General features: G+C 30.0%; 2 long non-coding RNA genes across 2 annotated transcripts; both read left to right on the forward strand.

Annotated features, from left to right (window-relative positions):
* Nucleotides 1-1,062: 1,062 nt before the first annotated feature.
* Nucleotides 1,063-16,166, forward strand: LOC148273274 (uncharacterized). The gene is made up of 3 exons (XR_015824623.1): nt 1,063-1,122; nt 15,072-15,217; nt 15,818-16,166. It is a non-coding gene; the product is annotated as an uncharacterized LOC148273274 (long non-coding RNA).
* Nucleotides 16,167-19,463: 3,297 nt separating this feature from the next.
* On the forward strand, nt 19,464-20,725 carry LOC148273275 (uncharacterized). The gene is made up of 2 exons (XR_015824624.1): nt 19,464-19,733; nt 19,986-20,725. It is a non-coding gene; the product is annotated as an uncharacterized LOC148273275 (long non-coding RNA).
* The last annotated feature ends 2,398 nt before the right edge of the window (nt 20,726-23,123 follow it).

Below are 23,123 nucleotides of genomic sequence, written 5' to 3' on the forward strand. Positions count from 1 at the left end.
AATTTTATCTTCCCATCATAATCGAGGCCCTGAGAGTGTTTGTTTATTTATTGATTAAACTTTACGTACATGAATACATTTGTATTTATGTACATAAAGTTGGCGGGTGCCAAACGGTATTTTTTTGCAATCAACAAATAAAAGAAAACGGGTGTCTTTTGAAATTTGAGTTTCAAAACGTATGCGAGAAAAAAAACCACCAATATGTGTAAATAAAATAATGAATATTGATACGTGTACTACCTCTTCACAGGCTGTGCTTAAAAATCCCCCTAAAAATGGTGCTAAAACGTCGTGTTACATTAAACAAAGTATATTTTTAAATACAGACAATTCAAAAAAAAAAAAATCATATGTTTATCCTGTTGAAAAATTTGTTTTCCATAATTTGCAACAATTCGTGCGTGAAAGAATACGATTTTATTATTTATTAAAATACGATACACGTGACAAGTTTTGTATTTCACGTGGGCTTCTCTTGAATGGAAAACGGTAATCAAGAGACAGAAAAAAAAGAGTACCTGTTAAATAAATATAAACAATTAAAAAATAACAGCGTAAATGGGTCGGGCTCAGGCCATAGATTCTCCTACTTTTTTTTTTTTTTTCTCGTGTTTCCTAAAGTTATCACTTTAAAACTCCAGATTTAATTTAAAAATTCGAAATTACATTAAAAATACCAATGACAAATGTTTCTAAATGTGTTCAAAACATAGATTATGGGCAAAAATGCTACGTTTTCTAGCAGCATGAAGGGATGAAATATCACATAACGCTACTATTTTTAGTAATATTTTCTCTGGAGAGTTACAAATATTTACGCTGCTTATTCAATGATTCTTAAATATATAATAAAACATTCCATGATTCTCTGTTTTCGTATACCAAAGATGTGTCTCCAGAATTTCGCATTTATAATATTTATTTACACGTCACCACTTTTGGTCGTATAATTAATTAAGAGAGATTAATGGTGAATTTTATTTTGGATTCTGGCAACACCGGAATCCTCTGTCACTTATTAAAAGAAAAAAGGCGTCATATTTTATTGGCACTGAATGTCAAACGTGTTAGTTCGTGTTTCACCAGTGAAAAATAAAAATGTTATTTATAGTTTTGAAGGTATGTACGTGCATTTATCAATTGATTATATATTTACATAATACTTAAATGTCACATCTATTTAATTTATACTCGTATGTTAAGGTGTTCAATTTATTTTTATTTAGAATTTATAACCTAATGACACCAACAAGCTACAGAAAATGGCTTGGTGGGATTTTAGTTTTAGTAGAAATATAACAAGTGATTTTTTTTTTAAATTGTAAAAATGTTTAAATATACTAATTAAATTAAATAAATAAAAAATGTTGAAAAAGAATAAATAAAAATAAATATTTAATCAAAACATATGAAAGTAAGTCAAGTTTTGTACTATGTTAATGTTTTTGTGAAATTATGGGGTGAGAGATAACGGAGGTTTGAATTAAATAATTTTTATTATAATTCCTCAAATCAGGCAGGAGAGAACTAAAGTAAATTAGTTTTTTTGATTATTTATTTTTTTTTTGTTATTATTTATCGCCTTTTTTACAAAAATAAAATAAAAAAAGCGATAAAAAAATCACCGACATTCGAGACATTTTTGAAAGACGGATTCTTACACAAAATTCACCATTGCCGGTAAGTAGCGTAGAGTTTGACATTTGCAAAAAGAATTCTTTATTTGAAAAATTATTATTTTATGTTTTGGAATCCAACCACAAGTACCAAGGTATCTACCTATGTAACTTAATCCGATATTTGAATATAAAAAATGTTTAGTTTTGGGATTCAATCATAAACAAGTTCTTAGGTACCTACATATGAATGAAAAGTATTTTTCCTTTGACCCGGAAAGTTTTTGCACGTTTCCACGATACGGTCATTTTTCTTTTATTATTATAGATTTATTTATTTATTGACGGACTTATACAGTCCAACAATGATGAACACATTTTCTTATACTAAATACAAGTACAAATGAAATAAAATACAACGAAATAAATTAAAGCTACAACAAAAAAAAAGAATTACAATCTCAAAACAAGATCTGGTCTATTTTAGTTCTTTTTTTCTTTTGCTTTAGAATTAAATGTCAAGGTCACGTTGAAACACGGCTGACGATTTGAGAGTTACAAAATTCGCGTTGGGCATGGGTTGAGTGGCATAATATTAGAGTTCTTAGGTTAATCGCGCTCTAAATTTTCTTAATTAACACATATTTCTGTATTTTTTCCATGTATTATTGGTAATAGAATAGTGATTTTTGCATGATTTTGATTTGAGCGCGACGAGGCCTCTCAGCCAATCGCATGAGGAGATACGAAAAACTAACCCGTATTACGAATTTAGAATATAAGTTTTTTTTCTCTTATCCGAAGAGTTTTTGCACACTTTTACGATACAATCAGGCATTTTTCTTTTAAATTATTTTGGTTTCGAATCAAATGTCAAGGTCTCGTTAAAACCTGGCTGGTGGTTTAAGAATGACGAAATACGCGTCGGTCATGAGTTGAGTGTCATAATTTTAGAACGCTCAGGGAAAAAGTGGTCTGACTTATATTTATCAACACGTATTCCCGTATTTTTTCCATACGTTTTGGCACACGAGTAGTGATTTTCGCACGATTTTAATTTGAGTACGACGAGTCCTCTTAACCAATGAAATAAAATAAAAACGATTGCTAAACCAGCATGCAAGCCAATGTTCGGGAATATTAATATTTTTTTAGTTTTAGAATTCAATCATAAACAAGTATCTAGGTACCTACTTATCAATTAAAAGTCTTTTTTCTTTTATAGGAACAGTTTTTGCACGCTTTCACGACAAAAACAGGCATTTTTTGAATTTATTTACTTTGGTATTCAATTAAATGCCAAGATCACGTCAAAACACGGCTGGCGATTATAATATGACTAAATTTGCTTTTGGCAAGAGTTATAACACCATTCATAGTTAAGTTAATAAAAACGCGGTCTGACTTTTCTTAATTAACACCTAATACATCTTAAAATCTGACTGGCGGTTAAAGAATTAGCGTTGGGCATGAGTTGAGTGTCATAATTTTAGAGACTCAGATATATCATGGTCAAACTGTTTTTCATTAGCACGTATTCCCGTATTTATTGCCTGAATTATGACTGTAGAGCAGTAGTTTTTGCACAATTTCAATTTAAGCACAACGAGGTCTCTTAGCTAATCACATTAGAAGATAAAACCAAAAACTTACCCATATTACGAATTTATAAATAGCTCGAAAAAAAGAATAATGTTTGCTGAAACAGCTTATAGCAAGCAGGCAATAGTTTTTGCACGCCTTAACGACACAATATTAATTTAATTTTAACTGCAATTTACAAACAAGAAATACAAGAGCGTCATATAATTTAACTTGCGAACAACCTAGAACTAACAGAAAAAAAACCAACTTTGCATATACAGCAAAGTTCTATAATTCACTTTCTAATGACCTAAAAAATATACAAAACATATACGTACTTAAAAAACAACCGAACAAAACTGTTTTTACAGCCCGTGTTAGGGATATGTTATGTTAAATTATCGACTTTTTATTAAAACTATTGTACCATGATAAATTAAATACACCCAGACCAGCACTTTTGCTGATTAGGAATATTTTATAAAAAAAAAATATGTAATGTAATGAAATATGTATAGTTAAAACGATGTATTTTGTCATTTTCGTAATTTATTTTGGTGTCAAATTAAATGTCAAGGTCCACATTTAAACATATCTGGCAATCAAAAAATGACTAAATTCGCGTTGGACATGAGTTGAGTGTCATAATTTTAGAAGGCTCAGGGTAAAACGCTGTCTGACTTTTCTTCATCAACACGCATTTACGTATTTTCTCCATAGATTGTGGCACTAGAGTAGTGATTTTTGGACAATTTTGATTTGAGCACGATGAGGCCTCTTAGCCAATCATACGTGGAGATAAAACAAAAAAATAAACCCTTATTACGAATACATAAATAGCTTAAAAAAGTATAAAATAAATAACGTGTGTAATTAATTACGGAAAAAATGTTTGTTTAACCAGCTTATAGCAGGCAAGCTAACGTTCGGGTAGGACAACGTCTGTCGGGTCCGCTTGTTAATATTATAAAGTAATGCCTAATATGAGAAAACCCGCGCTAAGGCAGACTAACACACGACTCGTATACGTTTATAATTATATTTCCATATACTTAGATATAGAAACACACATAAACATGCATATATACATACATACATATATGAATACACGTACATATACACATACCCACAAACACATACGTACATATGAATATACAAACATACACATACACCTACACCTTCTTACATACATATACTTACATATATATACTCGTATATTTAAATTGTATTCTTCTTGTCTTTGTTTTGTATAGTGTTTAAATTGTCGTGGATAAAATTAATATGAATATTAATATTACTTACCTTGCAATTTAGTTTAATAAGCTTTCAGATTTTCTTCTTCCTAATTCAATAAGCCATCAGCTAAGGTTATTTTATTTTTTTGTTCAGTAGTTACATCGGGTTGGGTGAATAAAACATCACCAACAGTTAGAACATTACCAACACACAGTTAGTTGAAGTGAGTTGGAACAGCAAAAATGAGACTAGTGCCATTTGTTCACCGCTTTTCGAAGTTCAGTTACTACACTTTCAATGATTCAGAGTAACATTTCTTAATCTTCTACATATTGATAACGCGAAAACGTTGATTTTATAGTTGTGTCACTCTAGAAATACACGCGCGATGTGTCCATTCAACTTCAGAACTTTTAATGACTTCAGAATGTTACTTTTATGTCACCAGTGGCAAAATTTACGGCTTTACCCAAATATGTCAGTGCTCCCTAATTTCACGGTTTCGCGTGTCGTGTGAATTTGCACGATCCGTGTGAAATGGACCATACCGGTTAGTGTAATGTATTCAGCCCACAGCTAACCCTCGACATAATTATTATGTTTTCCCTGCTTGTATTATTTATAATTCTGCAAATGCTTCCCGCTGTTTGTCATGTTCGTCGTAGGATACATTTATCTCCCGAAAAGTCACAGGAGTAAAGTATACCGTACCGTACTCACGGTTCACAAGTGTATCTGCTAAAGTGGTAGGGGATGCTTGTTCGAATCCCATTGGATTTGCATAACGTATCGTCGACATACACGAGCAAGTGGCTATCTAACAAAACGTAAAATGTTCGATCATCGTTATTTTGAGTACGTCTAAATGTTTAAAGACAAGGCTGGATTCTACCTCCTAGGAGTTATCAAAAATTTAAAAAATTGCGACATAAAAGCGAGAAATGAGGAAATACAAATATTTTAACAAATACAAAATGCTGAATGTTACACATTAAAAGTAATAATATTGATGTTTTTTATTAATATTTCTTGATAAAACTCCATAGTTAATGATTATGATAAAATTATAAATAAACTTATCAATGAAACTTCTTGGTTTAGATTTACTTTTTATAATTTCAGTATTGAAGATGCCTACTTAGGCGAAAGCGCTCGTTGGTCAAAATAATAACAAGTAAAACTAAACCAAGAAATTTCATTGAAAAGTTTATTTATAATTGTATCATTATCATTTAAAAGTAATAATTCAAGCTAGTCAATGACAGGTTATAGGATTTGTAAATGCCTGGACCTATGTAATTTCTTCTCAAAAATTATTTCTTTCTATCTGACAATAAATTTTATCATCATCATCATCCCTCTTTCCACACCAAATAGTGCATAGGGCGCTGTGTTATTAAATAAAATGCAGTTTATCTCGACCATCTGTTACAAGAAGGTAAGGTGATCAGTTTTACGCTTTAAGGGCCAATCCAGGGACCATGGAATATTATACATTATAAAAAAATATTTCATATCAATCTCCCCAGAAATTGATCAAGAATTAATAAATTTAAATCAGTAAAATGCTCAGTCATGCCATTTAACTATTATAAAAGTTTTGTAGGTAATTAAAAAAAATCATGTATCAAAAAAAACTTTTTTTTTAGTGCTGACTTCTAATATCACGGAAAATATGTGTTCTAAGCAGTTCTAAAAACATCAGCTGAATATATAAACTTCATTAAAATGTACATGAAAATAATCTTGTGTTATCTGAAAAATAAACCGATTATAATTACGTATATTTTAAATTTATTATTTATAACGACGAGGTGCCCTACGTAAACTACCCTAACTGCATTGTTGATGATTTAAAAATATTTCGTAATTATATTATTAAATTTATGATCTGTATTTATAAATGTATAAAACAAAAAACATGTACATAAAAACACAATTTTCTACCTCTACATTAAAAAAAAATTATTGGACTTAATATTTTTTTATACAAAAAATAATTTAAAATTCAACAGTCCAATTTTTCTAATTTTAACTAAAAATATATATATATTTGTATGATTTTTTATTTAAGTATTCCTAAAATTAATGAATTAACAGACGTTTTGTAACTTTAAAATTATACCGCCCATGAAGTCACGAGTTCAGTCGGTGAGTTTTCCTGACATTTAAAATTCGAACCCCGTACCCATCTAAGACGCTAAACGTCGATAAACATGACTACCAGCTGGCCTTTTCTGACACAATTTCGTTTCGTAAATTCTTTCGTTCGTCATATATCCATCTCATTTTAACGCAATCAAGACTTTATTTCGCTCTCAATCCCTCTCATACGATACGAACGAATTCACGAAATGAATTAGTTACAGCAAGGCTACTGGAAACCAGAAATCAATCAAAAGGCTGTAATTTATTGGTTATTGTTAACACGTGTTCAAGTGAACCTGCGAGGTTTCAAAGAAGTCCAATTTTTTTATGCGTTTTCGAGAAACTTCGCCGTACAATTGAATGCTTTGATTTTTATCGCGCTGAAGAAAAAAATAAATTTACAATTGATTTATTTATTCGTACATTTTCACGTGTTCATTTTTTGTTGTTTAAAACCTTGCCCAGCCTACAAAGGTACAAATCCCGTATACATTAGAATAATTTACAAGTTAATTTATTTTAAAGAAAGAACAAAACAATAAAATATAAACGTACTAGTATACACATATTCATAAACAAATGAATATATAGGTATATATTCATATACCTATAGACATACACATGCATACATACATACAAACATAAAAACTACTCCACAAAAATTATATAGGAAAAATTCACGATTACTATTGTTTTTTTTTCATATATATTTTTTAAAATTTTCATTATTCAGTTCTATTTTCATATTTGAGCTACATATGTAAACAACATGCTACAGCGGGCATAAAAGGTTTTAAAAAAATACAAGATTATAAGAAAAACATATAAAGTTTTCTATAAACATCTTTTTATTAAAAAATAAAAGTTGCGGAAACAATTGTAATTTAAAATCTTAAAAAATAATACTAATAAATTACCATTTGAACATTCGTTAAATTACGCTTTTAACAAAACACGTGCAACTGACTTTTTCTTTGAATTTTTACCGAACAATTTTACCCTGGTAGCGAGTTTTAAAATAAATTATAAAGGCTAGTACGCATAAAATACAAAAAACAAGTGATAAAATGTTTGAAATCACTTTTATACTACAATTGGTGGTATTTTTAAAAAAATTATTTACAATTTTAAAAAACCCGTTAGGGTTACATTAGAAATTTAATATTGTCAAGTCATTTTATGTCTCGTCTAGTCTAGTTAGTTCAGTCATCATGTTCTTTTTCAGATTGATTTTAAATTTGTCTCCAGTAAAAGTTTTCAAGTAGTAAAGTAGTTTGTTGTAGTGTTTAAGTCCATTATGTAGTATTTTTGACTGTCCCGTGTTTGTCTTTGCTTTTTCAATATGATAGTGTTGTTGTTGTCTGGTGTTATATTTGTGTATGTCAGCATTTTTTACTAATATTATTATTAGCATATTGTCTACATTTGGCAGTGTAGAGTTAAGAGTATTCCTCATAAGAACAACTTGTTCTAAGGAGGACTAAACAGTGTTCAAAAAATATATTTTTCAACATATTTCACATGCCTTTCAAATATTTTTTTATTTCTTCTATCCTAATTTTTATAAGTTTTTTTTTATAAATTTATAAATCATTTAACACAAAGTATTTTACAGGTACAATACATTAAATTACATTCCCAGGAGTTACAACAACTCAATTCGGAACATAAATAATATACACATAAAAAAAATACACACATATTGAGAACAACAAAGAAACAAAGCAAGTTTACCACCTTTATAACTAAATATAGCACAATATTTAAGCCAAAAACCCCTTTTTATACAAACAGAATAGATATGTATAAAAAAACGCTTTTAAAAATGAAGAAAGTGTTGAAACTACTACGGGAAATAAGGTAGTTAACATCACATGCCATGCAGATGATGCAGCCATAGTGATGAGCTTTGTTTCTATATTTAATTAATGTTCCAAGAAAAAAGATTTACAAGTGAATGTTGATAAACTGAAAATAATGGTTTTTGAAAGGGATGAAAGAATTACTAAGTGTGAGATTATTTTTCTTAATTTTCAAAATTTTTATTTCAAATCATAAAGCACAAAGTATAGTACAAGTATAATACGTTGAATTACATTCCTAGAAGTTACAACAATTCATTTCGGGACATAAATAATATTAACATTTAGAAAATAACACATATTGAAAACAACAAAGAAACAAAGCAAGTTTAGCACCTTTATAACTAAATATAGCACAACAATATATACGCCCAAAACCTTTTCTTACACAAACTGAATAGATATATGTAAAAAAACCGCTATTAAGAATAAAAAAAAAAGTTGTGAAAAGTTGTGTCTACTAAGGGAGATAAGGTCATTAACATCATTTGCCATGCAGATGATGCTGCTATAGTGATGATAAGAACATATCCATCTCAGTTAGTAAACATCTGGATGCCTAAGAAATGTCATATGGTACGATAAACACATGATTATTGGAAACATGATTCCGGTTTATTAAACGTGTGTCACACCAATCATGGTGTATACAATAGAGGCGAGGATAGTTAGAAAGAAAAGAAAAATACGAAAAACCAAGCAGAAAAAGTAAATAGAAAAACTAAGCAACGATTTGTGAACTTATCCGCCTTTTTATGATTTGCAAAAAAACGTCATTTTGATTTCTCTCTTAAAATATTGTTTGTTATTAGACAACTTCATAAATATAATGTGGAAGCATATCAAATAATTTGGTAGAAAAATAATTCTTGCACCTTTGTCTAAATGTTGTGTTAAAGGGAGGAATATTGACAATGATATTATTTCTTGCCCTTGTTAAATATTAATGATCCTGAGCAGAGGGATAAATATATTTAGATTGAAAGGTTGATTATTTTTAAAATATATAATTAAAACATCTTATACGCTTTCTCCTGCAAAATATGTAAAAAAAAATCAGATAGAGGACTTAACGTGGGGCACGTCGAATTGATTCAGTAACAGTATAAAAAAAAAATCCACCAACAATTTATGCATAGATACGTCTCATTTCAGAATTCAACACACTATTTCTTATCTTGTTATTAATAATAATAAATTACGACCGTTTTTATAGCCCCATTTTCGCGAGTGATAGCTTCAAGGGCGCTGTATATTGAATATTGGAAAATATTACACGTGTACTTGGTACAAAACGTTCGATAAACAGGACAAGTTGAAACATGTCATGCATTTTTGAATGGTTGGAAGGAAATATAAAATTTGGTTTAAGAACGCCGTCACGATGTGATGAATCACAATTTCGCTGATTAGAGAGATTTTGAAAGTAAACGTGAGTCATGGCTTACTATTTTATGTTTCCACGAGATATGTACTGATGAAACCAGAAAAGAATCAAAGTCATAAGTCTACACTAACTTTTTTAGCCAACAGAAATATATTGTCGTTGCAAGATCTTTAAAATGGAGTTGCAATTGCGTAAGATACAATGGAATTCTATGTCCAGGCGGATAAGTTCAAGGACCATATATCACAATATGCACTCGCCTATCCCTAGGCTCCACAGATATGGTTATCAATTATTTATTAATTAATTAATTTATTTATTCATTTTCAAGAATTTACAATTCTTAAAAAAAAAAAAAGAAATTCTTAAATTTTTATAAAATATATTTACGAGTACATGAAAATAACATTTTTATATGAATAAAGTTATATGTATTTATTTAATATGTAATATATTTTCTTTACTAACTTTGTATACTTTGTGGAAATCTGTTAAATACACCATATCTGTTTGTTTACTATAAATATGTATGCAGAACTGTTGGTTTCCCAAATAAAATAAAAATACGTACATTTCATATTTTACAAAATGGCACAAAAAACACTCTGACAAGTTCTGCTTGTACTGGGAGTAGGCTTAGTATATGAAGGGTCAGCAAGTCAGAAATATTAGTATGCCTAATGTTGCTATCGGTTCATATATGGGCAAATGCCTGTTCTAAAAAACCAATCTGTTGCGGCAAATATAGTTAAAGCCAGAAAGAGAAAAAAAAGTACTGATTACGTCAATATAAAATTAAGTGAGAATAAAGCTGATATATTTGGTTCTGGATTTCATATTTATAAAAAAAGTCTGAATTTTTTTTTCACGCAATACAATTCTTAAACCTTTTTTTTAGTATAAAAATGTTTATGTGCACATTTTGTTAATATTTTTGGTTACTTATGTGTATTTACTTATTACTGATGATACATAGTTATGCAATTTTTATTATTTTTACTATGAATTTATATATGTTTATTTATGTAATTTTTTTCTTCACATTTATGTTAAATACATAAACGAGCGTTTTTGACTCGATGGTTATTATCAGGCAAAAATCCTGAAAAAGAAAATCGGGAGATAAGTCTAGTGTAGTGGTTGTGTAGTGGTAAGTGTGTTCGCCTGGCGTTTTTTAGGTCCTGGGTTTGATTCCTGGCAGGGTGAAAGTGAAATATTGTTTATTAAGGTGGTTGTACACTGCAATATTTTAATGTTTCTAGATTTGCACCTGAATCGTAAAATTAATCATCTTACCTTCCAAGTAATGAAAATTATCTAAATACGCTGCAATTAGATTGCAAACTTATTTTTCTGTGGATTTGTTTCTCTGTGGTGTGTTCTGATTATTTTTCTGTGGATGTGTTTTGGATAGGGAAAAGATGATGATTAAATGGAAACATTTCTTATTTAGGCGCATGCGCACTTTTTGATGTGAAACGTCAAATAATGATCTGATGCATGCGCTATAAAAATCTATATTTTTTAAATCTTAACCACTACATGGTGTCACTGCTGCCTCAACTGTCAAACTTTACTCCACGCTAAATGTCAAGTTACATTTGGCTTATTTCTCTATCGTATTTTAAATAGACTTCTGTGATAAAAAGTTGCTACCTCAAAACGATTAAAACTTTGAATGATTCGCAATTACATATGATTTTTGTCCAATTCCGTGTGCAGATAAGCAAACATTTGGATACGTGCCCTTGATAGCTATCGATGTACTAACCTAAAAACTCGAAGATACAGAGTCGATAGATAATGTTTGTAATAGCTCGGAAGAATTTATATTCAATTATACTGTCAAAGTAAAGATATACCTTCCGTTTCTTCTGATTTTAATCGCCCGAATGGATATGGGATAAAAATAGAAATAGGATAGAAAATTCAACGTCGTGAAAAAACGGATTGAAAAATTGTGAATGCACCCCTAATTTAATATATTTTACCCTAGAGATAGCATTATAACTTTGATAATATGTATAATAAGCCTGCGTATGAAAAGTTTTGATAAATTGATAAGAAATAAAACACACGTTTTCGTATTACTTTTCTAAATTCCGAAGTTATTGCGGAGGTATGTTTGAAAAACGAAGGGGCAAAATATTTTATGATATTACAGAACCTTTTTTCTATTCCCTAATGGACGAAATGGGAACTTACTTCAGATAATATATTAAATTTAAGAGTCGGAAGAAAATTCCGACACAAAATTCGGTTAAAACATTTCCTGAAATTATTTTTATATTTCTTTCAGAGGTGAAAGAAACATGTTAATTTGCTACAAACACAACATAATATTATATAAGCAGCAAATTGAGTGAACGGCTTAAAAAAGCTAACAACGGAAATTCTAGATGTTTTATGACAAGAAAAATTTCAAAGTGGGAAAATACAGTGTTCAAAGATGGTTGTATTCCTGTTTCAAAGTGACTTGTTTATTAAATATGCATCTCCTATTACGTTATTTCCGTCTGATGTTTTATTAACCTTTTGGTTTCTTGTCTTTGAAGAAAAACTAGCGGATTTAATTTTTAAAATGTTGAATCTATAATCATCAAATACAATTGTAAACTCTTAAATAAAAATTGGACGAAAAAAATGTCTAGAAATGCAGAGTACTAGTAAATATAGTGACCGATATTATAATCATTTCCCTTTTCGCATCCAGTGGTGCATAGAACGTAAATTTGATCATATGTTACGTAAAGGTAATTTGGTCAGTCTTATGCTTCAGATACCAGCTTAAGGACAGTGAAATATTGTTATGTAAAACCACTTTGTGAACAAATATTTACTTCACCCTCTCAGGAGCTAAACTCAAGAAGGCGAACGGGCTAACATGTATTTTTTATAGACGAAGTGCATTTTTTTTTCAAAAAATTAATGTATGAGTTTTATAATTATTTCAGGTTCCCCTAATTAAAATTTATATCATTATTGTTTATGTTATTTTAACACTTTTTTATTGTCTCGAAGAATTCAGTTCAAATCGAGAGTTCAAAGCATAAGGAAAAAGTAAAACTTTGGCTATTTATCTTTTACTGCTCTCTATACCTGGTTGCTAGGTAAAGACATGTGAGTTGGCATTATAAATGAACATCATTTCATGTCGGGATCTGAAACTAGTTAATGGGATCTGAGACTAGTTGATTGGATCATTTTTAATTTATTCAAATACGTCATGATTGGTACAAATTTGTGACATAGCCGAGAAGCCACAATAAAAATTATAATGTTTTTGATAGTGACGTGAGCAGATGCTGCCCGTAGGCGATTTTTTAACATCACAATATTTTCTTGTAATTATAACTTTCACGTGCATTATTTTATACCGGTAAAGTTTATTTACACAGCAAACACGTTTTTGACCAATCAATGAAAAAAAAGAATACTTTTCGCAAATTCATTTAGAATTCAATCATTAAAAAAAACACTTTTTTAATGTCACGATTTTCAGGTGTCAAATTTCTTTCAACTTTTTTTAAAATCGATGGCTTAGCGCACATGTTTTAGGTATAAATGGGTTAAGAACATTTTTCTTATCACCCAAGAAAATGCTTTGTGGTCATTGACATTTTAATACATAGACGCACCCCATAGAGTAAAATATTTTATAAAGCAGTGACACGAAAACGTAATCATAGTTACTGAGTTTTTTTATTTAAACCAGGGATTCATTCAACGATTGTGCATATGCTATGAAAAAATTGGAGGATATTAGTTTTTGGTATATGTTTGTATTTTCACGCCAACAATCAGCATTTGCTTTTGGTGGATCCCAATAAAATTCTTGCATTCAATTCCTAAAAATTTAACCCATTTATTTCTTTTCACAGTATTTGGGAAATGCAAAAATAGTATTTATTTATAATAAATTTATAAAGTTTATAATGCTTTAAATACGTATTCTTATCAGTGCATCCCTGTAACTAAAAGAGTTTCACAATTGCGCCTCTAGGCGTATTAGACGTTTACAAAAATATAAATGTATATTTAAATATATATTGTTTAAAGCTTTGTTAATCACTCATTTCACCAATGAAAAGTTACACAATCCGTTTCACAATGTTTGTCCAAAAGGTTTTTTTTAAACGATTTCATGAACTCATGCAGGCATTTTGATTTCGAATCTAAGCGTCACGCCTGGCTGTAAGTCGATGAACGGCTAAATACGCGTTGGGCATGAGTTAAGTGTCATCATTTTTATGGCTCAATGTCTATGCGTATTAATTATTCAGTTAGTATAAGTTGTGACAATAATGATAATTCGTATTTTGGCAACAGCGCAATGTGATGTGCCAATATTACTTTTGCATTTATCTTAAGTATATTTTATCTACTGAATTTTATACTATATTTATGAAATTAAAAATAAAAAACAAAAAAATATTTGGTTAAAATTGTAAACAAAGCATATTATTTACTGAATTTTATGGTATTTTAATTTATCAAATTCAATAAATGTTTTTTGTAAAATAACATGCAAAATGTATGTATACAGTACCTATGTTTATTTGTGGAATTGTACTAAGCATATTTATCAAATTTTATACTCAAAGAAACATGTCAAATGTATAATGTATGTATTTATATTTAATTTACTAAATTTTGAAAAAAAAAAAAAACATGTAAAATCCATGTAATGTATTTTATTTTGTTAAATTTATAGTCAATTTGTCAAATTAAAACATTTAAAATGTATCTTCGTCGTACTTAATGAAATGTTTCGTATATTTATCAAATTTAAAAAAGCTGTTTATTCCCAAAGAACTTGTAAAGCGTATGTAGTTTAAATTAATGGATTTTATAGCATATTTATCAAATTAAGAAATATATATTTAAACTTGTTATAAAAATTTTGAATTAAAAAAATATGTATTTTGTGCTAACCAACCCCAGCTAAGGGAAGGTAACCCCGACAGTAAAATCCACCAGAGAAGGAAACGAGAAACCACTTTGGTCATCTTTTCCCAGGAATCACTACACCGAGTACATCAATAAGCAGTCGTCCTGGCTGCGAAATACTAAAGTAGCGCAGGGCAGATACATATGCTTTTGTTGTAGTGATCGCCAACGTCGCGTCGGGGGGACCCGGCAAGGCATTAGAAGAAGAAGATCATATCTAGTGTAAATTTGTTTAATATTCATTTACTTATATTTCATGGTGTCTTTTTTTCACCCCTTTTTCAGGCTTTAATTTTGACCTCCGAATGCGCATTGCACGATATTACGTATTTTCCTTTGATATGTGTTGCTACAAGAGAAAACTAAAAATCTCCCAGGCGGACGGAGTTTGAAACGATGACATTCTCCGACGGATGAAAAAACATCAAGAGGTACTGTACCATAAAGAAAAGAAAACTTGAGTTTTTTGGGCGTGTGATGAAACGCGGAAAACATTACATTTTACAATTCATTCTACAGTGAAGGGTTGAAAAAAGATGCAGTGCAGGTAGAAGGCGCATCTTTTGGCTGTATAACTGGTTCCACTGCAGCACTCAGTTCTTGGTCAGGGCGGCTGCCAACAAAGTGAGAATCGCTGCGACGATTCCTGATGACGCCTCTATCGGGAAGAGGAGAGATAAGACGATACTTTCAGGTATCCCATCATCACCGAGGCACATATTACATCAATGCTCAGCTCATGATACATTTTCGTTTTTTTATACCGTAAATGAAATAATTTTGACATTGTTCATGAATTTGTTTTTTAATTCATTAATTTTTCGAATATGGAATTCTCATTCTATCCTTATTTTTAGTGATACATTTATATACATTTTAATTAAAAACAATATTGTTTCGAGTATGCTCAAATGTTTCTAGGCAGATTTGATTTATCTACGTATGTCTAAAAATATTTCGACACACTCAAAACATTTTTGATTAAACTAACTGGTATAAAATAAATATAAAAATTGATTTTTTTTTTTCAGGTGTTGCCTAGTATGGTGAATTGGTTCAGTCGGATGAATCTCACCTTCATGATAAAGATTTCAGCTCTTTTACTTCAAAAAAGTCAATAGATGGAAGAGTTGAGGAAATGCGGGTGTTTAAACATAGACAAAATGGTGAATTTTACATAGTGTATAAAGTGGACACTTAAACCAGCTAAAAAAAAGACATAAGCCCTGTAAATGCGTAGACTCCCATATTCGCTTTTCAAAAATATTTTCTTTCTCTGTTGCAACAAATTTAGATAAAAACAACATTATTTGTGGAATATTTAGCCACTTGATTGTTAAAAATCTTTAAAACGAATAATACACGTATTTTTTTTTATGAATACCCAATTTTATAATAAATATGTTTTATTTTTATTTAGTATTTTATTTCATTTAGCAACATTGCTAATCACAATATATTTTTTTTCCAGGAGTGGTATTCTGAATGATTTCGCGGGAGTAGAGATTGGTAATTTATGAATTGCAACTGCACTTTTCATTATATATGGACACACTGATGATTAAGCGTGAAATAAACAGTATAATAATTGAAATTTTATAGTACAAATGAAACTGCTTAAAAAACGGAAAAAAACAAATATTGTTTTACCAATTCAATGTAATTAAGTTAAGTAAATACATTTCTGAATCGAGTAGTGGTCCCGTGGCTAGTGTCTCGGACTCACGGCTCAAAGGTCCGTGGTTCGAATCCCACTCTTTCTCAACATGATTCCCATCTAATAGTAAGTTATTGACAACTCGTTGAAAGTGGAGTTCAAAATTTAAATCATAACAACGCAAATGTTTGTTTTTATATAAAAAATAAAACAAAGTAGTTGCACGCAAAAAATGAAAATACCTAATAGGAATTTCCTCTACTTCTGCAAGAAGATTCAGAAAAGCACCTCGGAGTAGAGAAAATCGCCTGAAAGTCCCGTGATCTCAACTTGCCTCGCTAGAAAAATGTATCCACTAGAAAAGAAAAAATATGAAAGGCTCGAACATGAGAATTTTTCAAAGGAAAAAATATGTGAACTGATGCGAACAGTAAACTTACAGTTCATCATTATTAAACCTGTTATGGATCATTAGAAAAGGTGTCGAAATAATAAAGAAAATACAATAAGGCTTTGTTTGCACCCTGACCCACCCGGAGCTGTAGTCATTAAAGATTATAGTCAACCTGTTAGAAAGAGGGCAGTGAAGAGGCATAAAAAGGAACTTAATGTCCTGTAATTTGCTCAGCCATAGTGTAACGTTTTAAGTGACTCGACTGTATCGTGTTTCAAGAACGAAGTTTCTGTAAGAATTAGTGGTGTACGTATAATCATTATTTCACTATTCGCTCTTAGTATTGGATAAGGCACTACATATGCACTACAAATGCAGTGTGTCTGGATCGTTTCTTAAATTTAAAGATGAGGTAATCAGTCCCACACTTCAGGCGCCAGTTTAGAAACAATGAAATAGTGCAGTGTAGAATCATTCTATAACCAATTACACGCCAACTCTTCCGGAATCGAACCCAGGAACTTTGGAATTTTAAGGCGTAGTAGGCAAATGCGCCAACGGAATATAACGATGTAATTTGTCAAACAGCTTTTGTAATATAATACCGATGGTGAAATGCAGGTTTATATTGATCTCGTATGTTGTGGAGCGGTGGATTTGGGAGCCACCCGGCGCGTATCGTTTGTATGAATATTGTTTGGGTAGAATTGCATTGCTCTCGTGTTGCGTCGAGGCGCCTCAAACACGGTAATACTATATTTACAACCAAAATATCTTAACCAGCATTATCTGCCACACACATTTTTAAAAGCTTGAACGGTTTTAAAAAGGGTATAAAGTCATCAAATTGACACCATTATAACCCTGTAAATATTATTTTTATGAAAATATATATTAAATTAACAGAGACGGAAAACATTTTTAAGGAGAGAATATAAAACTCAAGAGATATGACATGTAATTCACTGATTTAAGTGGTCTCTTTCAACGCTGTGTAAAATTTACCATTTTGCCTACGTTTATTTTATTTCAATGTTCAGTGGTTCTTTGTTTCAGGTCTCGACTAGCTGGGAATTTCTTGCGTTTAGGCAGGACTTTTTTCGTTACATGCGTTTTTTCTGATGCTAATGATGAATGATACTAAAACAATAATAATCAAAACCAACAATATTGAAAATACACACGTAAATATAAATTTAAAAATAAACCAACGAAAATGAAAATTAAAACACAAATTCAAATTCTAGTAACAACAAAAATGGAAAAATAAGTAAACATGACATTATATATATTTTTTTTTAAATAAACGAGATGTAATTAAAATTAAAACACACACAATATTATATCAAATAACAAATTAACGGGGTACTAAAAGGTCCAGGTAAAGGGTTAAACATCCATTTTTCCTCAACTCTTCAATCTGTTACCATTTATGAAGCAAAAGAAATGGAAACTTTACTGATGGGGTATGCAGTATATTAAAATCTTTAATAAACTTTGCTTGTGTGTGCGTAAAAACGTGTGGATGAAATCCATCTGTATGAATTATTTAACTACTAGGCAACGCCTAAAAATATTTATTTTTAAATACATGTTATACTAGTAATTAATAATATTTATAGTATATCTAAATGTTTGTAGTCAAGATACATATAAAAAATAGATAAATCGTGATAGTTAAATAAAAATAACCCTAAGGCCCAGTTTCGCTACAACCTATTTAAAACATCGATTAAAAATAATAGAAACGCTGAATATTGCACGTTAACTAACCAATAAATTCATCTCGCAGATTCGCATTCTGAAAGAAATTTCCGTCTTTGTTGAAATCAGTATTATTTTAATTTATGATTTTTACAAAAAAAGCCTAACGTTGCCACACGTCGTTAGCGATATTGTTCACAAAAAATATCAAAGAAATTGATAAAATATTGACAAGAAAAAATTACATAAAAACACAGATTTAACTAAAGTAACAGAAATCTAAAAAAACAAATATAGCCTACGAAAATAACACGCATGAAAAGAGTAATTACGTATATGTATGTATACGAAAACATCAAAGTAGCAAATTAGCAAGTTATAGAAGTCAAAGACACAAAGGAATAGAACCGACAGAAATATCGAAATATTAGTGTGTATTTGTATATTTGTACACACTAACAGCAAGAAGACTTTTTTTATACCCTAAAATCAAAAGTACGAGTGTAAGGTTATTTTCGCTTCACAAAAAGTATTTATCATCATCATCATTCCCCTTTCCGCACCCACTTGTGAATAGGACATTGCGTGACAGTAATATATTTATGACCACTTTGTTTTTAACGACTTTTTATTTTTCTACCTACATATATAATAGGGAAATATCAGTTTTTTTTTTTTACAATTATGACTTAATCTTTTGTGTTCTAGTAGTTCTACAGTGGGACCACCGATGAAAAATTAAGGGTAAATAAAATGCTTGAAAGTCAAAAAAAAAATTTTTGCACTTATTAGTAGCATAAAAAATATTTTTAAATTTATCATTTTGAATTCCCGCGAAAACACTTTATTTCATAGGCCACGCCCGTCATACCACAAGCCGCATTTAAGTTTGACGTTCTGTCATTTTTGTATGCAGAAACTGTTGTGTATTATTTCATCTGAGTTTATTAACGTATATTATTGATTTTACAACTATTTTTTGTGCATTATATCTAGAATAAAGGGCTTTTAATACTGTATAGTACCCAAATGCAGGATTACTTTGAAGACAACGCCAGAAAAAATATTTTTAAATGTGCCCAAAGATGCATCAATACGAAGAAAATAGTGCTTCGCTATGAAGAGAGATATAAAGAAAAATAGGATGTTTACTTCCAAATCCGTTGTCTATTGTTGTAAAGATCACTTTAATGTAAGTATTATTTAAAGTATTCGTTTGTTTTTATACGTATTTAGTTTGTCAATGATCACGGAAATTCTGACATTTCGTATAACCTAAAATTTATTTTGTCGCTATGCTATCGATATATTATCCTTTTCCACGTTCATAGCGAGTATTTTTATTTATCCAATGAGTCTCGGATCATATCGGTATTGTAATGATATTTATTCAAGTGCATAAATAATATATTGCTATTCATTTAAGGATTTATATTTATTACAGTTGGAAAAGTATTTGGAGAATAACATGAGTGTGCCAAAAGTCCTAGATGATGAAGAAAAAGTGAATCGTGTGCAAATTTCCCAGGAAATTCGAAACTGTGTCCAAGAAAACCCAAATTTCCTTGACAATGTGATAACCAGTGACGACCATAACTACCCGGAGACCAAACACCAGAGCACCGAGTGACACACCAACAACTCTTGTCGATAATGCCTACCACAGCATTACATAATGTACGGATATCGACATTCGTGCATCTATCGTACATAGTTTCAGTACACATTCGCCTGAGAGATCGCATTTCAGCCTACTCTACGCTCCCATATATCAGAGTCGAGACCAGGACTCCATTGTGAACTGATAATTTTGCCTCTTGTGGCAAACATTTATTTGCCGAGGTTTATTTAAGTTCACAGTTCACTCTATTCCCGGCCCTCACCCTCCTGTTCCTGGTTCCTTACTTCGACGATGAAGCCATGACAAAAAAACAACTGCGTGCTTGCAACCTCCTGAAAATGAATTAGTATTTTTACTGACATTTATCTGGTCATACAGTCTTAATATGATGTTGGAATTCAATTCTATGGATTTTTTCATATGGAAGTTGCATTATTTTTTACTTTGCTTATAATATACAAGGTTTATATTTCAAAAAGAGGATATTTCTGATATTATATAACTTTATTTTGGCTAAACTGTTGAAATTCTATGGTTTAAAAATCTTTTAACTCCTTTTTAAAAGCTCGTATGCAATTTAAAAACTGTAAAAAGCGTTAAATATTGTTGTTTTCAATATAGAACTATTTGCGCCCATTTTACACCTTTCTTTTCTTCATATTATAAAATATTAATCTGAAATATTAGATTAAATAAGTTAATATGATGGACAAAATACTTGTTTATACCGAAAAGTTTTAGTTGCCCATTAAAAATATATTAGATATTTCTGAATACTTATTATGACAGGTCAAAAATACGGTTTTATTCTTGCTTTCTCAAAACAAAGTACAAGTCAGATGATGAACATTTTGTTATATTGCTACTAACCTTGAGCCGCTGGACAGTTTTCACATACACAAGATTCCACTATTTTCTCCCTTCCATTTCATATCAAAGTAACAGAATATTCTTTTTAGCGTACTTGTGCTCTCGTGTGACACGTGCTTTTACTTAACACAATGCTCCAATTCGTTGAACGTGCACGTATCCAATTGCATTATTGCCATAATTTTCCCTGGACGACCTGAGTAAAAAAATATATAATCGTCAATATCTATCAATCTAGTGATTAAAATAAAATATTATAAACATTCATGTCTTCAATATAACATTTACCTGATGCCAAGTACATTATTGATAATAATAAGTATAGATTTAAAAAGCAAATCATACATTTTAGAAAGAACACGGAATTATAAATGTATACATACAATAGCATTAACTTCGTTCTTATTATATCGGGAACGGGAACAAAAAAATAGGTTATGACTTGTCAAGTAATATTTTAATCAATATTTTACATAATAATTGATACACATCGATATTATTTCAACATCATTGTTAAATATTTTCATGTCTTCGTTTTCTTAAGTTTAGGATGTTTAATATATCAACAATTTATAATGCCAACTGGTTTTCTAACACAAAACGAAGTTAGAATGACACTTGTATTCGGGGAATGTTTAAGATACTATTTAAATAATTCATGTCAAACATCAACACATATATTTGATAAATACGTTAAATCTATAAATATTAATAATAATTACTTACCTTGCAGCCTTGATTCCTTGAATTTTTGCACTATTATACTGCATATTTGTAGCAAAAAAGACGCTAAAATAATCGCATCATCTTTCGGCAAATTATCCAATTGGGCTTTTGAAATTCCGATGTCCATTATTTTTAATGATTTCTTTATGACTGTAGAGTAATTATAATTTACAGTTATAACATAATAGATAATTCACAACGTCAAAATCCTTAAAGATCCTTGTAAAGGCGTTTTTTTCAACATTTTTATTTTAAAAATTAAGAATGAATACATATTTCTACAATATCCATATTGATTATAAAAATATAATTATTTTTTCTAAATCCATTTCACATATTTTTATTGGTTTTCGTAGTATGTGATATTTCCCTATTATTACTAACTAATGAATCTTATCCTATTTTATTTAACGGTGATGACTAAATATTACATCGTATGGAGTTAATAAGTCAATCATTTTCGTCATGTTGTTCTTGTAAAGATGGGGTGTGTGAAGAGAGATGGATACGATCTTTGAAACTAGATAGCAGTAGACGGAAATATTGTTATTTGGTTATTTATTATTTTTTTCTTATTATAAATCGCTTCTTTGATTTCGAGTATTTCTAAGTTGTCTTATTTTAATTTTGAACATTAATAACTTTTAATCCAATGTTTTTATTTAAATTATAATTATTTTCTATCAGATGGTTTGCGAATTCAGGAAAAATATTATAATTTAATATAGGCACCTCGAGTGTTTTTTTACTCCAATATTTTTTTTTTTTTAGTTTTTCCAATGAAGATCATGTTCATTTCACTTTACACACCCTATCTTTATAAGGACAACATGACAAAAAGGCTTAACATATTAGCTCCATATGTTTTGATGAAATATTTAGTAAACACAGTTGAAATAAAATAGGGCAAGATTCTTAACAGATAAAAAAGCTTGTGTAGGTTTGGAACTAGTCTGTAGAATAAATAAAAAAAGTGGTTAAAAACAAAGTTGTTTCATATTTATTTTATTATAATTAATAACCATTAAGTAAGTCCTATAAACATTTTTTTTTATCAAATACAGTTAATTTCAATCATCTGTTACATAAAGGTAAGATGATCAGTCTAACGTTTCAGATGCCAATCCAGGAAAAATGAAACGTTACAGTTTAAACAACCCTTTAAACCAGTATTTTACCCTCACCCTGCCAGCGTACTTCCTGCCACAAACATTTCTCCAATCGTTCGTAAATCAAATTGCATCAACCGTTGATCGTGACTTTGCGAAACCAAATTGTCTCTTGCAAGGAGACGACAGGCAATAATCTAACATAATTTAAATATTATTTCTTTATTTATTTATTTAACACTTCATTAACATATCC

This window comes from Micrasema longulum, unplaced genomic scaffold (genome assembly GCF_059751315.1).
Source record: "Micrasema longulum isolate JH-2025_06_02 unplaced genomic scaffold, ASM5975131v1 h1tg002011l, whole genome shotgun sequence".
NCBI lineage: Eukaryota > Metazoa > Arthropoda > Insecta > Trichoptera > Brachycentridae > Micrasema > Micrasema longulum.